Source organism: Catharus ustulatus, chromosome 4 (assembly GCF_009819885.2).
Source record: "Catharus ustulatus isolate bCatUst1 chromosome 4, bCatUst1.pri.v2, whole genome shotgun sequence".
Lineage (NCBI taxonomy): Eukaryota > Metazoa > Chordata > Aves > Passeriformes > Turdidae > Catharus > Catharus ustulatus.
The window spans coordinates 26,184,533-26,201,693 of record NC_046224.1 but is presented as its reverse complement, the minus strand read 5'-3'; the positions used below and the strand labels follow the sequence as shown (position 1 = coordinate 26,201,693).

The following is a 17,161-nucleotide window of genomic DNA, read 5'->3' as shown; positions in this document are numbered from 1 at the left end:
ATCTTCATAAATTACCATCACATGGCAGGTGCTGTGGGATCTGTCTCGATCCTGCTACAGGTTTTTGTTTAGATAGTACAAAAACGGCATTAAATGCTACTGTAATATTTTATTTTAGCACTTTCAAATAGAATATAAAATAAATTTAAAATACCACATCAGTTTTTTAAAAATGCAATCTAACAGAAAAATCAGTGGTGTCACAGAACTACAGTGATTATTATAATCCCATTTTGCTGCTTTCAGTAGATCTCAACACAGGAATATGGACCTGTATTTTTTCCAAACGCATTTTAACAAACAAAGCCACCAACAAATAAGCATGCATTACTCAAACAACAATTACTGAGACTAAAAGTACAGTCTAAAAGTTTGAAAAAGGGGAAAGTACAAACTACCAGTTTTAAAACACTTCAGCACACTCTTCTGTATTTTCCAAGCACTTTTGGGCAGGAGTGCTTTTCTTTGTGTTGGGAATTTCTGACACCCAGCTATGTTGGTTGATAGTGTGAAGAGTGACTGCTGACTGATGTCACTTGGCTAGCAAAAGCTGCCACACTAGTCACAGCTACACTGGCAAAAACAGTGCTTTCATCTGAATTGCTTCCCTCCATCGTGAATTTTGTTTCTGCATGAATAAACATCAATATTGTAAACACAGAGAATTCAAGATTCATGTGCAGTTTCATGGTTATAACCTTGCTGGGATGAATGGAGACACGTTGCAATGGGTTGCATGAGTAGAGTGCTGCAAAGGAGGAATACAAACTCTCTGGGAAGGGCATGTCAGAAGGACCTGGAGGTGGAGACACCTTTCATGAGAGAGGCATCAGAATGCACAGAGCTTTGTCTGGGCGTGGATGATGAGCTAAATCAGAGCTTATAGGCATGGATTAGAGAGCAGACCAGTATAAGTAACACTGTAGTAAATGAGCATCTGCTACAGGGCACCTGGCCAGGAATTCAAGTGGGTAAGGCCCTCTACAGACAGGGAGCAGCAACCTCACAATCACAGGCCCTGGTCCTCACCAGGGAGGACTTAAATCACCCTGGTATCTGTAGGATGACAACACACCTGGGGATAAGCATCCAGAGTGCTCCTGGAGAGCACTGATAGATTCCTGACCCAAGTGACAGAGGAGCCAGCAATGAGACATTCTGTGCTGGACCTCATAGTTACTAAAAAAGAAGGGCTCCTTGGGGACATGAAGGTCACAGGTAGCCTTAAGCTAGAGTGACCCTGGTGGCATTCACAACACCAACAGAGGAAGAAGGGAAAAAAAAACCAAGGTGACAGTCCTGGCATTCACAATAGCAGACTTTGGTTTCTCTGGGGACCTGCTTGAAGACAGCCCCATGGGATAGGGCCCTGGAGGGAAAGAGGGGTCAGAGAAAGCTGCTTGATATTCAAGGATCACCTCCTCCAGACGCAAGAAACATTCATCCTGAAGAGCAGGGAGTCACACAAAAATGCCAGGAGGCCTATACAGATGAAAAAGGAGATCCTGGCAAAACTCAAACACAAAAAGAAAGCAATACAAAATAAGGAAGCAGGAACAGGCAGACTGAAGGAGTACAGACACACCGCCTGAACATGCAGAAATGCAGTCAGGAAATCCAGAGCCCACCTGGAGCTAAAACTAGTGAGGAAGGTCAAGAATAAGTATCTGAAGGGATGGTATAATGATAGTAGAGCCAGATCCTTCTCAGTGATCCTGTTCAGCGACAGGAAAAGAAGCAACATGCACAAACCGAAACAGGAGTTCCTCAAATATCAGGAAACGCTTTACTGTGAGGGTGACTGAGCCTGGCACAGGTTGCCCAGAGAGATTGTTGAGTCCTGATCCTGGATTATGTCCTAGGCAACTGGCTCTAGGTGGCCCTGCTGAGCACGGGTGATGGACCAGATGGTCTCCAGCAGTCCCTTCCAACCTCAACCATTACCTCACTCTTTAAAGCAGTGCTGTTCAGAAAACTTCCAGCCACAAACTAGTGTTTGCTGCTGCTGGTTTAGTCCAGCTTCCTGGTCATAAAGTACCCTTCAGGTACACTCAAGGTACTTGTGTTTCACCCAGCATGCACTGAGTCCTCTCTCAAACAGAGCTCTAAGCATTTTAATAAATGACATAAACAACTGCTTTCTGTATTATATTCACAATTCACTACTTCAACCAGAATGCCAAGATCTTTTCTCAGATCATACTACTTTCATATACAGTAACTTAAAGTATGAAGTTACGGACCAAAGGAAAAAAAAAAATCTTAACAGAAACAAAACTGTGGCCTTTCTTAATGTATTAGTGTCTAATAGGACAGATGCAACTGAGGAACAAACTCTAACAACATGAATAAAATATGCTGTAAAAGTAAATCAAAGAATTCTTGATACTAACCTCACATCCAGAAATCTTTACTGCTTATGTGTAATATAGCATTTTTTTTTTAACTGAAAACAGAAAGGGAAAAACTCACTATGAAAAATTTGAAGAGCTTTAGGAGTCCAAAAATTTGTTCTCTATCAAACTACATCACCTCCAGACACCAGACAAACATGGATTTACCTCAATGCTGTTTCTCTCATTCTCTCCACCCTGAACCTTTAACAAATTTGCCCACCAATATGACACTAGCTTTCTGTTTTCAGACAAATGTTGTGTCTGCCCCTGCTCATCATGGGTCAAGCTGATATAAAATGATGCAATCAATAAATTGCCATATTTTTAATACAGTTAACACGTGTCAATAATTCAGTGGAACTCTGGCTTCCTTACTGTTCATTTGTGGTGACTTTTTTTTCTTAAATGGCAGCAGTCATTTCCAGTCAACACTCTCTAGGTTGTCAGCATCACCTGACCATAGACAAACTCCATATATTTAAAGAAAATAAGACACAACTTTTTAAATAGCAAGATATATATTATCCTTCAAGCATTTTCCTATTTCCCTCTTTAAATGTTATTTTCCATTTTAAGAAGTAAAACACACTCCTGTCTTCTCCTGGTCACAGCACCTGCCTCTAAATCAACAAACAGTATTTGTAAATTTCCCTTTGATCCATTAATTTTGTCTGTTTTCCATTTGTCGATTAACTTTTGCTTGTTTGTTTTAAGATGCACATAAACCCTGAATATTTACACAATATAATTATTATATGCCGAGCATCATTAGGGACTGGTTTCATCATCTAAGGCACAACTATATTAAGCAATAGCTCTTGCCATGTTTAAGGCACAGGATAGTGACTTTTTTCAGGAAACCAGAGTTCGCTGTTTGCTTTTTGATTAACCACTTGGGCAACTTTGCTCAAATCACTTCACCTGCAGTGCATTAGTTTATTGTCACAGAATGGGTTTTATCTTTCTACATAGTCATTTTCCTCACCTCTAAGCAGCTCTGTAAAGCATTCAGGAACCCTAATGATTTATTTCCACAACATGTCTAAGACTAGGAAATTGGCAAAGTTATTCTTCAGATGAAAAATACTGTCATCAGTTCTGTTCCTACATACTAGTAGCACAATATTACTATTTTTGCTCATCTTAATAAAGTAAAACGTTAGGAACATATTTCTTCTCAACCCATTCACCAACTGTGCACAGTTAATTCACATTGCAACAGCAATATAAATCAAGATCTAAGCTTACTAAACAACACCTCAGATGCTTTTAGTATATGATGCAGTAGGATATACTTCAGCTGCCAGGCTGAGAGTAGTGGTGTGAGAGTAGTGGCAACTCGTAGTAAGAACAAGCTGAGATTTTAAGTCCAACTTCCCCAGCACAGCACACAAAAGCAATGGGCAAGACTCTGGATAGCAACAGTACAGATATCAATTCCAAAACTGGTAACCATGTTGCAAGGCATCATTACATGCTATTCCACTCTCCAAACCAGCTGGAAAGCATCCTGATTTTGGCTGTGCAGGAACCATTACCAAAGCAATGCCTTCATGTGGAAAGGAGGTGCTCCAACAACAAAAGATCTACATGGCTAACCTAAACAGCGTAGAGTCTGAATGGCCCCAGAAGCTTGCTGGAAGCTGCTATTTTAATCTAACAGCCTTTAAGCTGCAGTTGCATTATAGTGGGAACAAGAAAAAAGGCAGGCAAGACTGTAATGTCTGGAAGGAAAGGAAGGAACTTAAGCCATCACTGTGGTTCTTCACACCTGAGGTCTGAGAGCAACTATGGAAGGATGTGAATTTATTCCCATACACATTGCTTCTTTCTCAAAGTACCTGCTCATCACCAAATGGTTTGGATTAGCCACTAGCATGTCCTATATTCCAACACTCAGTATCAGCACTGTTTTTTTCCCCTTCTTTCTTCATTTGTAGCACCCCCATTTTGATGACATGAATGTCAAAGAGGAAGACATCGCAAACTAAAAACTTCTACCATTTCTTAAACTGATCAGTTTTGCTTTGTGGAAGTTAATGTCAACATGCAGCTCATCTAGTACTAAAAACTGTTCACAACACCATCACATACTGATTTCTACTGCTTAGAATAGTCACTGAAGAGGAACAGATTTCTCATAAATGCAGTTGATATTAAAGAGTTCTAGAAGATCGAGATCAAGGACATTAAGTTATAACATATTCCACATATTCCAATAATAGTAACAAAAAAATGTCCACCTTTACAGAGACCTCATTCTTCAATGCTCTAATTCTCTTTGATAAAACAGCATCTAATTGCACAGTAAGCTCAGTATGGAAGAATCCAAAAATACAGACAATTACACCCTTTTAGAGCAGTAGGAATCTTCTTTATTCCATTTAAGAATTCCCAAGCACACCAGCCAATAGTTTATCTTTGAAAATTTGTCTACATGAATATCAATCTACAGGTTTAAATCTGAGTCACACTGTATAACCAGTCTTAGGATTGAAAAACTATGAGACTACAGATATACAGGATTTAACTGCTGCTTGAAGAGCCTCGAGGTGAATGTCAGTTCATTTTATATAAAATACCAGGAAGCCTCATACATCCCTTCTGTTAACAAAACAATGAAAGCTAATATCCTTAAGAATTATAAAGAACATACATTTGGGTATTTAATAATGCTAAAATGATGGGCTTTATTTCTTATTTCTATCCAGTGGCATACACTTTTCTAGCACCTTCGACTTGAAAAATATTGAATTAAACAGATTCATATGCTCAAGTCAGTAATTTTTAAACATGAAAACCATTTGCAGTACTGATTAGAAGCAGCATTAACTGAAGACAGAAGGGAAAACAAGGGAATTAGTATTGAGGTTCAGGGGCACAGCAGGGGAGTCAGAAAGAGGAAAACAATGAAACTTCACCAGAAGGAGCTAGATTGAGAAGTCTAAATATCAATTGAAAACATTACCTCATTTCAATAGTTTTCAATTCTTCTTGCTCACCCCATTCCACCATTCAGTGTGACATTTTATATTCTACAATGAGAAACACTCATTTCTCCAAACTGACAAGTTAAATTCATTCCCAAGACCATCTTGAAATTGCAAGCAGTTTTGAATTTCAATAAATAAATGTCTACAATTCCTTCCCTTCACTTCTCTGCCCTTTCTCTCCTCCTCTTCTTGTGTCCTGCTAAAACAAAATCCTTCATTCTTCTTTGTATTTAAAGGAAGATTACTCAGTAACAATTTCTAGTTTTCCCCTAGTCCTAAGTCTTAGTTGCCAAATGCCTACCAGCAAATACAATGTAAAAGCTAATGGTAGAAATGAAATGTTGATACTCTGTATCTTAATATTTCATTCTGGGATAAACTGTAGAGGAACTATTGAGAAATGCAACTCAACAACTTAAATTTCCTGGAAGTTTCAAGTAGCAGAAAATTTCTTGTGAAGGAAGCAGAGTTTTAGTTATTATTTTTTTCTGAACATATGTTTTCTTGTAACTCTCAGTGCAGGTGAGTGAAAGCAGGTTTACACTGATATGGGTGTTGTCCCTATTTAAGAAAGCTCTGGTTCTGGTGTTACCACTGCTACTTGCAGTTTGGTCAAACAACAGCAGATTAGAAATTGTTACGATTTCTCTAATTTTCATGGATTCCTAGGAAAACAGTAAAGCAAGCCACTCTTCCTTGATGTCACCCTTGACAAGCTGCCTCTCAGCCAGCACACAGAGTCTGGTCATCATGTGCAACTATTCCCTGAGGATAAAAAACAGGTATAGATGTGGAGTAACAGAAATGGCTCATCAATACACAAAAGTGCACAGGAGAAGAGCAGGATGGCAATGGCATCTGTCTTCTAGCACTCACAAGTCAAGTGACAGTGGCATGAGGACAGGGAATGCCAGCTTTAAAAAAACAATCTATTTTTATTATTTTCAGGCATACCTATTTTATGTGGAGGTTAAAGACAAAGACTGCATTCTGCTTACACCAGCTGAGATTTCCAGCTTCTTCCACCACCAGGGTTACATGATCAGGTCTGACTTTTGCTATAGTGTTGGCTGGACATTGCTGGGGTTCTTTTTGGTAATTTTAAGGTAGCTTCTACCCAGTTAACTATGCTGTTGTGGGAATAGTAGCTATAGCCAAAAAAGGTGATGTGGATACTATTGTAAACAGCATCAGACCTGGTCAGATCTGCAAATTAGAATGAGTAATGGAACTATTTTACACAGTTCACTTCTAATTCTGACACAGATGGCACTTAAACAAGGATTCCAGCCTTGGCAGATTTCTTCAAAGTCAGTGCCAAGGCCAGGATAATCCTTTCTAGCAATTTTCTCCTTGATTTTGAGTCACCAACTTCCAAATAAAATAGAATTTCTTATCTGTTGCTCCCTTTCTACAGCCATGCCTTGAAGAAGCTCTGACAAGACAAGACAGACCTTCAAATACTGAACCAAGTGACACCAGAAGAGTCATGAATCCCTACAAGATACAACCCTCATTCCTTAACTTTATCTTCAGGTGGGTGTATCACAAGGAAAGAGAAAAATTAGTGATCCAGTGAAAAGAAATTTAAAAAAAGGAAAAGTAAAAATATCTTCCTTGAGGTAGTTCTGATTCTCCAGCTCTTAAATTATGCCAAGTGTGGGAAAATGAACAATGACTGTTTTAAGGCCAGCATTAATGAACAATGGTTGTTTTTAAAGCTAGCATTCACTACCAAAAGGAAGATGAGCCAAACCCAGACAATAGAGTAAAAATAGTGCAATGGACATGTGTGTACATTTCCCTACACAAAACCACTTTTGAGATAGGTCTTTTAGCCCCAGCATCAGGCAAATAATCAACAGAGCCAACTCTGAAGAGACAAACTCATGAAAAATAACCAACTGCAAAATTATACTGGCCATTATGTTTTTCTCTCACACAAATCTTAATGTTATCAGCACAGACACATTCCAGGAAAAGAAGATACACCAGAAATCTCACATCCTTGAAACAGACAAATCTCATATCCTTAAAACAGACATTTTGTTAATTTATTCTAATACAGACTGATGGAAAGTCTTCAAAGCTGACAAGAGCTCATTAACATAGGCTTTCATACAAGACAGGAAATAAGGATAAACACACATTTTTAAAAAATTAATTGCTGTTCTGGATCTAGACAAACACTCCCATCAACATCAATAGGAGTTTGCATGTAGAGAGAGTTTAGCAGATAGTGCAAAGACTTTGTAGTTACAGTATGAATTTTATGTTATTAGCCTTTAAAAACATCAGGCAAAAAAAAAAGCTTGGTTTTTGTTGGTTTTGTGTCTGTTTTGTTTTTTCAGATTGCTCTCACAAGGCCATATAAAAAGTATAAAAATAATCAGACAAAGGATAAAAGAGGAGAGTATTCCAGTAAGGGTCTATTAACAACTGATTTTTTACCCAGGGTAAAAACAAGAGCCACACATTTGAGCAGAAAGCAGTCTCACGAGTTCAAAATCATTGTTTTTAAGAACACTTCAGTTCAGTGAGTTAAGTGCACTTGGGAGATGCCTAATTTTCCAGTTTTTCGAAAATAATTAATTCAGAAGGAATACTACTTTTATTAAAGTTCTACGCACTGAAATCTCAGATCAAGCCTCTGACAGACCTTAATGTTTCCAACAGGAATGCAGTCACTCATCACTGCTCTGCACTTTGGCTTTCTGAGGATTGTACTCTGGAATTTCTGCAGCTTGAATGGCTGGCACAGAGAATTCAAGATACGAGTTAATACTATTTTCAGTGCTTCCTTCAAAGAAAACCAGTGCATATTTCTCCAGACCTGAGAAAACTTAGAATCTTCTCATGTCATCTAAACAATAAAGAAGTTGTTACATTACAGTTGTTTCAGACAAAGGAAAGAAGTTGTCATGTATATTTCAGACATTAAAAAAAAGTATCTTGCTTCATACTGCCATTCAAATACCTCCTAGCTATGCTTTTCCTACCAGCAACTGAGAAGAGGGTATATATTTCAAATACAAGAGATGTCACACACAACACAATCCAAAAATCATGAGAATTAATACATCAACAGGATGGTGAAAAGGCACCAGCTACAACTGCAAGCAATTAAAAGACAAAAAAAAAAAACCAAACCAACCTACCAATCCAATTATCCATCAGAGACTCTGCAGTTACTGCGGCTCTTACATAGACTTGCAGCCTTTCTGATCAAGGGCCGTCACAGGACACCTAAGCAGTAAGAATTTCACATTTCAAACTTGGAATACCTACCAGCAATTGTCACTTTTCAAGAAGTAAAGGGAGTACCTGTTTCACATTTCTCCATTTTAAAAAACTGAAACACAGTAAAGTACATTTGAGATAAGGTTTTTTTGTTAGCTTGTTCCTACTCCTATAATAAACTAACCTCTGATAATCCATCTCTTTTGCAGCAGGGAGCACAATGACTTTGTTGGAAGACCCCTGCCCTTATCTCATCACCCCAAGTTTCTACATGATTTCTCCTCTAAGCTTACAGTATAATGACAGAGCTCCACATGACTAGAAAAAAAGAACATTTCACAGGTATTATCACAACAGTGTGCATTTTCACGATTGAATGAGGGGAAGAAGCCCACCCAAACCAGTCCCCCTAGTGTCTCTATGCAGTGGGAGTCTGAAGAGATGTGGTAAATCACTACTCTGTCTTTCTGTGAGTGAGACCCGCTTTTTATTTTTGTTTTGGGGTTTTTTCCCCGGTAGGAGACATAATCCCTTACGGAAAACTAGGCAACCTTTCAACCCATTTATCAAATTTCCCACTGCTTCTATTTCCGAACAAGTTTTAAAAAATATTTTGTACACAAGAAAATTAAATCTGTATCCAGCAGATACCATTAAATAAAATATGCTGACCTGCTGGCAATTGCCAGGTTTGATTTTAACACAGCACTTTGTTTAGCCTGGTGCTTTCTGCTCTTTCCAGCATTGATACTCTCTAAAAAGAAGCTAACAGTGTTTAAAAGACATTTGATTTATTGCCATTTGCAACCTGGCATCCATACCTTCCAGAATACAATGCATGACAATCAGTGCTGTGAAAATGTTTCTTGTAGTAATTTAAGAGTGCTATGTGAAATACATACAGAAAAAGGTAAGATCTTCTAACAACTGTTCAAATGCCTCCGCTGGCTAATTTTCATTTAAAAATGCATGCAGGGAAAGAGTAGGGTTTATATGCTGTGTACCAGTACCCCTGTTCTAAGCTGAACAAAGCAGAAGACTCTGTACTCAGGTGAAAACACAAAAACCACTTATCTGATGCTCGACAAAGAGGAAAAACCACTTGCTTACTAAAACTGGGCACAGCAGAAAAACTAGGAATCTCTCCAAAAAGTGTTACATAAGGCATTGTCAAACCTTCACGTCACCTCCACAGGGCCGCAAGTTGCTATTTTCCCCTAATCCCCCGGTGCGCAGGGATTAATGATCTAAATGACACAGTTCTCGGATACGAGGTAGCAGCAGAAGCCTTCCAAAGGAGCGCTTCCCGGGCTGCAGGCTTGCAGGGGAGGCTGGCGGGCGATGGGAAGTCACCCCAGCTGGGCTTCAGCGTCCCAGCCGAACTCCGGCTCCGGCCCGGGTCCCGTTCGCGGGCAGAGCGCTCACGCCGCGCGGCTCCGCTGCCCGCGTGTCCCCCAGCCCGGGCGCTGCCGGGCGCGGAGCAGCGGCACTCGGCGGGACCCGCGGCTGGAGCGGCGCGCAGCGGGAGCGCAGCCCGACCCGAGCCGAGGTGTGTGCGGCGCCGAGCCAGCGAGCGGAGCGCCGAGGGGAGCAGAGGAGCCTCCCTCGGCCGGGGGACGTGCCCCTTTGTGCAGGGAAGCGACACGCGCGCCTCCGCCTGAGCATCCCTTCAATTCCGGATCTGATGGGGATTAAAAGCCAGCAGATAAAGCTGCCAGCCCGGCCCTCTGGACTCGGGTGCCCCCTCCCCCTCCCTGGGCTGCTGGAAGGGAGACACTCACCGATTGTTCCTTGCCCTCCCCCGCCCCTCGCCTCCAAAAGCGGCATAGACTCGACGAGAGGCACTTACCTTCTCCGAGTGCTCCCGAGCCGCCGGGACGGGGCGCTCAGCGCCCGCCGCTCCGCGCAGGAGAGCGCTCCTTCCCCCTCCTCCGCTCCGGCCGGGCAGCTCCAGCTCCGTCCCGCAGCCCGGCGTGCCGGAGGTGTCCGCCAGCGGGTCCCAGCTGGGGCAGCGCGGCAGCTCCACTCTCCGCGGGACGAGGAGCCGCTAACGGTGGGAGCAGGAGGAGGGCGGTGGCGAGGTCCCGACTCTTCTCGGGATGCGCCGCCGAGGTAGCCGCCTCCTCTGCCGCCCGGCTCAGCTCTCTGCAGGGCCTGCCCGCCCCGCGCTGTCCCGAGGCGCAGCCCGGCCGCGTCCGTCCGTCCCGCTCGCCTTCCCCCGCCCCTCTCCCCGGCGGCGGACCGCGCGGCGCACAGGCCCCGCCGCCGCCAGCAGGACTCGGGGGCGACGGGGGATTCCGGCCCAGCCTCCTGCCCTCTCCCCGGGGCCTGGTGCACACTCTCCGCGGGGAGAGGAGGCCCTGCCCCGGCCTGGCGATCAGCTCCGGGAAGGTCACCGGCACGGCGGAGCCGAGCACGGAGCGGCTCCCTCCGGCACCGCCGCGGTCGCTGCTACTGCTGCCGGCCCGGCGTCAGCGACCGCTGGGTGCCGCGCTCCGACCGGGTTCGCTCCGTGCCCGTGCCTGCCGACCGCCTCCGAGTCTGAGTGCCAGGCTGCCCCCTTCCCCTTCCTTCCTTCCTCGCCTCCCGCCCCTTCCCCGCTGTCAGCCTTCCCCCGCCAGCTCCCTCCGGCCCGGTGCCAGGCTGCCCCTGCGGGTGTCGGGGCCGCGGCGGAGCCGGGAGCAGCCGCCGCTGCCGCTCGGCGGGTGCCGGGAGCCGTGCGCCCGCCGCCTCGCTGCCCCGGGCTGGCTCAGCGGCGGCTGCAGCGCCTGTGTGTCTGTGTCATGTCTGTGCCTGGGCGGGCGGAGGCGCGGGCCGAGGCGGGGCCAGCCCGCTCTCACGCCGCCCAGCGACAGGCGCCGAGCGCCCAACCAGCGGCGGCCGCCGCCGCGCAGCGCTCGCCCGCGCAGCGGGCCGCCCCGGGCCGCTACACCTGGGCCGCGCGGAGGGGTCCCCACCGCCGCGACAGCGAGCCCGGCTCCGCGCCCGCCGCCTGCCCGGTGCTGCCGAGCGAGCGCCGCCCGGCGCGGGTGAGCGCGGGGAGGAGCGGCCCGGTCCCCGCCGCGGGCGCCGGCGGCGGTGGAAGACCCAACTCCGAGCGCCGGTACCGCGTCAGGAAGGAATAAATATGACGGCTTCTGGCTTACGTGTGGCGGAGCGTGTCCCTGCGATGTGTCCCTGCGTGCTGGCGGCTGCTGAGAGTCAAGTGATAAGCGCATCTTTGTTTTCCTCTTTTTTTTCCCCGTGAGCATAGAGCAACCATCAACGCCTTTTTTTTTTTTTAATTCATAATTTTCCTTTATTAGCGGTGTAAAATGGATTGTTGCGATACATCAGCTTTCTGAGAGGTCTGTATGATAACCTGTGTGCCTGAAATTCCAAGAGGAATGTACAAGGAGAACTGAAACGAGCTAATGTGCGTACAGTCCGATTTTAGAAAGGCATTGATCCATTCTTAGAGTGGAAGATGAAGCAAAGTATACATGTGCTTTGAGTAACAATGCAAACAATTAAAAGTATGAGTAATTGAGTTAGTAATCAGGACGTACCTGCTTTCTTCTTCTAGAAGGGTAAGGGAATAGTTTAAGAGAAAAGTGTTGTGCTCTAAAAGATACCATGAATGTTAATTTCTCTCATTACATCAGGTGCTTGAATGTTGTAACTCACGCAGAAGTTTCTTTATTGGGCAGAAATTATGTTTTGCAGTATATTGTACCAAAGTATTGGAACTCTGAAACAGGTTACTTATAGCAAGATGGTATTTAGCAGACTCGAAAGTATTGGTTCATCAAGCTTCTTATTCTACCACCAACAGCATCCTTTTCCTGATGCTTTAGTCAAGAGTGGTATCAGATTAAATGAAATAAATCATGGTGTTGGACATGCCACTGTTATCACATAAGTATTACTAACTGAAAATTTTGACATTGTGATAGCTAGGAGAGCATTTTGCAGGGAATAAAACCAAACAACAACAACAACTCTGCTAAGGTGTAAAAATAATTTAGTTCTGGTGGGAAAGATTTTCTGGAATAGCTGTGTAACATACAGATTGGTGTCTATGTGCTCATTTTCTTGAGCAAATCAAAGCCAGAAATGAGCTATACTGAGCTGGCTAATTCTCTCCTATACAAAGCTAAAGGATCAACCTTCAAGTAATAATGTTCTCTTGCACTGTGGAAGAGGCTGTGGTCACAATGAAATTAATTTCTGGATGAAGGGAGGATGAAGCAGGACTGTGTGTACAGCTTCATTATTAAGAAAACCAGGTTGTCCACTCTCTGTTACTAGAATTTTCAGAAGTTCCATGGTTTCCAGCCTCATGCTATGTCTTCAAAACTACTAATTTGCCAGAGTCCGATCCTTCAAAATATTGAACAATTTCTGGGGCTTCTTAATGTTCTTATCTTCTGTTTAGAGCAGGGAACTTTCAGCGCCCACAAAAGTTCTAAGTGTTTAAGAGCAGCATGGATTATTAGGATTATCTGATATGCCGCCATACATGACAAATGATGGAACTTCATCCTGGGACAAAATGCCTTACTGCTCTGTATCTGTCAGGCTGGTGACCTACTTACAAAAGGACAACAGTTGTCCAAACCCAGAGCAATGTTTGTCACAGGATCTAGCTGGGAATGCTTACCACAAGGTTACAAAACCTAACAGGCACAGGAGGAATGACTGCCTATGAAGCTAGAGTTTTTCAGAAATTGTGTTTATAAGCAAGTAATCTTTTTCATAGTCACAATACAATTGCTCTATCAGTCTTTGTCCTTGAAAATCCTGAAGTGGCAATTGCTTTGGACATAGAGTAAACAAGCAGTGCTGAAGGATACTTATGCCAAGGACAGGTAGAAGAAATTAGATGCAAATATTTGTACTTCAGATTTCATTCAGCTAGGAGGAAGGTTTCTCTAGAAACTACACAGATTCTGGAGTGCGATGTCTATTTCCATTTTAAAGAAAACAAACAAACAAACAAAGCAAAACCTATAGTATGTCAAGCATATAGATTTTTTTTTTAATGATTGTTCCATTACATCAAAAAACTCAAAGCTTTGATAGTCCTATTATTTAACAATTTTGCAAACCAGGTGTTTAATTTTTTAATAGAAACATGACAATTTTGAGATGGTGTTTAAAGATTGATTTATAGTGATGTAAAATTATAACATCAGTTTTTGGTCTCATTTTTACTGGAACAAGAGATAAAGACAACAGTTCAGAACTTCGAACAGATTATGATGTTTTCACTACACTAGAACATCAGTAAATAAAATTGTAATAAGTCTGTTCATAAGACCCTACACACTTATAGATCATCTGTTTTTAATTAAAAGAATAAAATTACTTTCAATTTTACTATTTTGTGGGAAAGGGAGGTGTAAGGCCCACAAATATTCAAACTTCCAAAACTACATGAAGTTCATCTCCCGTTTAACACCAATGAAGTCCTTTTTACATTCTTACAGTTGCTTCATTGTTCTAGCTGAATTCAACCACTATGAGGTCTTTTGAGAAAAAAAGACAGTGCTTTGTTCAGGAGGCAACTGAAAAGTGCATTGCTACTTTAAATAGTGCATTATGTGCCAGTTGAAATAGAAGCTAAAATATTCCTGAAAACCAGGAGTTTTTTTTGTCTCCATTCCTACACACACACTCTTGTGGCTAATCAGAATTTTGAATACCTAGTGAGGTAGATGCTGCTCCGTCTCACTCAAGATATGGGATATGCACAGACAGAGCAAAGTTCTCCATTGCTTTCTTTTATGTGGAGTTGAGGAAATAGCTGCTTTTCAGAAAATCAACTATTCAGGGTGTTGTCACAGAGAACAGAAACTCAAATCTGATTTAGGAGGCTGGCTGGATTGTGCTAACTGATCCACAGAATGTTATGGCTGTTTGTGAAATGCTTTTATTCTAAATGCTAAATTGTACAACACTTTGATAGTATCAGAGCATGGAGAGCAAGACCAAAAGTCTGAAGCAAGTCCTAACCCTTGAGATGCTTGTTACCATCTGCCACTGCAATGAGTACAGCATTACTGCAGAACAGGCTGCCTGGCATGTTTTATAGTAGGAAAAGGCATTTAGACAAGAAATAAGTGAAATTGAATCTACTCCAGAAAAATTAATTCCCAGTTCTTGAGCATGAAGTAGAAGCTCTGTTACATATGCTGTCCACAATGGGCAGTAAATTAAAATGTAATGGAGATTTTCCTGTGTATGCTACAGGAAAAAAAAAGTAAAATCAACAAAACCCAAGAAAGAGCAAGATTCAGATTGCCTGGGATTATAGGAATTGGAAAAAAATAAAGACTGGTAAACTGAATGCATCAAAATAACCAGAAAATACCATGAAAACCTAGAACTTTAAGAATGCAAAGGAAATTTAGTTATTAATTCAGAAATTACTTCTCATATACAAAGAGACAATTTAGACAATAGTTTAGATGAGAAATAGTTAACACAGATTGTTCTGTGTTAATTTCATTTTCATGTTGGTTTCTCACAGATTTTACTTGTACTTCTAGTCGTAAAATTATAAACACCCATAACTAGAGGCTTACATAGCATTATGCCTTATAAGAAAAATATTGTAAAGGAAATAGAGTTGTTTATATTTCTGACAGAACTCTGTGTACTTTTTTTTCATTGTTGCCGTTTTCTACTTTCCATTTGCTGTAATTCAGTCATTTAGGGAAGAGTTTTTTTAAGGATTTTTTTAAGGTCTTTTTTAAGGATTAGTGATTTTGAACCAATAAAAACTAGTAAACATATGCAGAACAAATACGATGCAACTTTAATTTTATGAAGATAATCTGATTTCAGGTTGATAGTACTTCTTTAAGTTTTGACTTACCATGGTCAAGACAATCTTGTGTTTCTACTTACAGAAATAATTGATCATTATTTTAATAATATGACATGCATAACTTAGAAAATACTTAATTTCATACACAATTTTTTTTCCACAATTGTTTTTTTCTTTTATGCAAAGGAATCTTAACCCCTATGCTATTTGCAGCAAAATTCTGGATAATTTACAGTACCATAACTGCTCTGTGTTAACAGAATCTTCTGGGAAAGAAAAGTAGCACTGGAAAAACTAAAATAATTTTTTTAAAGTTTCAGTGGCTAGGAAGGGGAAACTGACCAAGACACTCTTAAGCCTAAATCAAGGTATGTCAAAGGCAGTGGAGCGGCTGCACTGATTTCAGAGCTGAACTATCCTTGATGTCCTAGTCTGTGTTCTGGGAAAACATCTATGCACACACACTTTTATGAGGTTCTTTTTTAATAATCGTTTCTATTTGACTGCTTTACCTCACTGCCAAGCATACAGTGGATCTAGTGTCTCTTTCTTATTACTGTGTTTCCTTTGTTACACTTGGTCATTTATTGCCCTGCACTGTGAATGTTGAGACTATGAAAATCCTTAACTGAATTGCAGACAGGTATAATTAATATCTGCCAGCCTTTCTAGAAATATTAAAGCACAGGATGTATTATTCCTCCGGTCTTAGCCTTACACATTTAGATTTTAATTCATCTGAGGACACCTTTCACTGGTGAAAAAGAGGATACTCTCCCTGATCATAGCAAGACCTTTTTTCATTAGCAGTACCTGTTTTGTACATGGAAGGTTTAATTGTTTTCAAAACAGCTTCATTAACTTCTGAAAGTGTTACCAATACAGGCCTCCCCAGAGCCAGGATGCTAATTAGAAAGAAAACTGGCCTTACAGTAGTTTGAAGAGTGGTGTCTGGTTTTTTAAGAGAGCAGGAAGGCTCATTCCATCATTGACAGAGTGTTTCTTCCAGAACGTGGGAATATCTGCCAGTTATATGAACTCAGAGAATACCTGTGATAAAGGAATTATTCCCATGGAGAAACAGCCTCTTCAGACAACCAGCAACAGTGAACCTAATAATGACTATGTAAATAACGTTGAGATGTCCATTCAAGGTCCGTGCTTCAAGCAATGTCCTTTATGACCAACACTGTGTCAGCTCCAAGGTCCCTGACTCAGTGGGTTGGGCATGTTTGGAGGTTGCCTTATGAGTTGAATTGCTTCCTCAGGTACCCAGATTGTCAGTAGTAACACATCTGGCCCTTATCACATTAACTGATTTTATATTAAAGATATTTTAAATCTGACCAAAGAAAAAAAAACTATTGAAAGTTTTCTGGTAGTTTATCAAAATTGGCAGAAGAAAGTCCACTTTCATATCTTGACAGAAAAAAGCTCAATGAAAATATATGTAACATCTGAATATAAACAGGGAATTTATTTAAGTGGCCACAAGTGGTTGTGTATCTTAGAAAATGTATTGAGAATAAACTAAAATGTTCTTTTGCTGGGGATGAGGTATGACTGTGAGCTTAATCCTGCTCTCTATGCAGGACTGTGAGTGGTGAAGAAAGTTTCTGTGTTCTTGCTGACATTTCAGAAGTTGTGAGCTATGATCATGACTTGCTGGATTGGCAAAAGAATAGGACAGGTCACCCCATCTTAGCAGTGAAACTGTC

The 17,161-nt window shown here is 41.9% G+C and overlaps 1 protein-coding gene across 1 annotated transcript in view; it reads right to left on the bottom strand.

The window, feature by feature from the left end:
• The window catches only part of LARGE1 (LARGE xylosyl- and glucuronyltransferase 1), a 277,613-nt gene extending 268,957 nt beyond the window's left edge, over window positions 1-8,656 (bottom strand). Inside the window, exon 1 of the mRNA XM_033058741.2 lies at window positions 8,548-8,656. The gene's annotated coding sequence lies outside the window, so the exon portion shown is untranslated. The remainder of the gene's footprint in view (window positions 1-8,547) is intronic.
• Window positions 8,657-17,161: the final 8,505 nt, after the last annotated feature.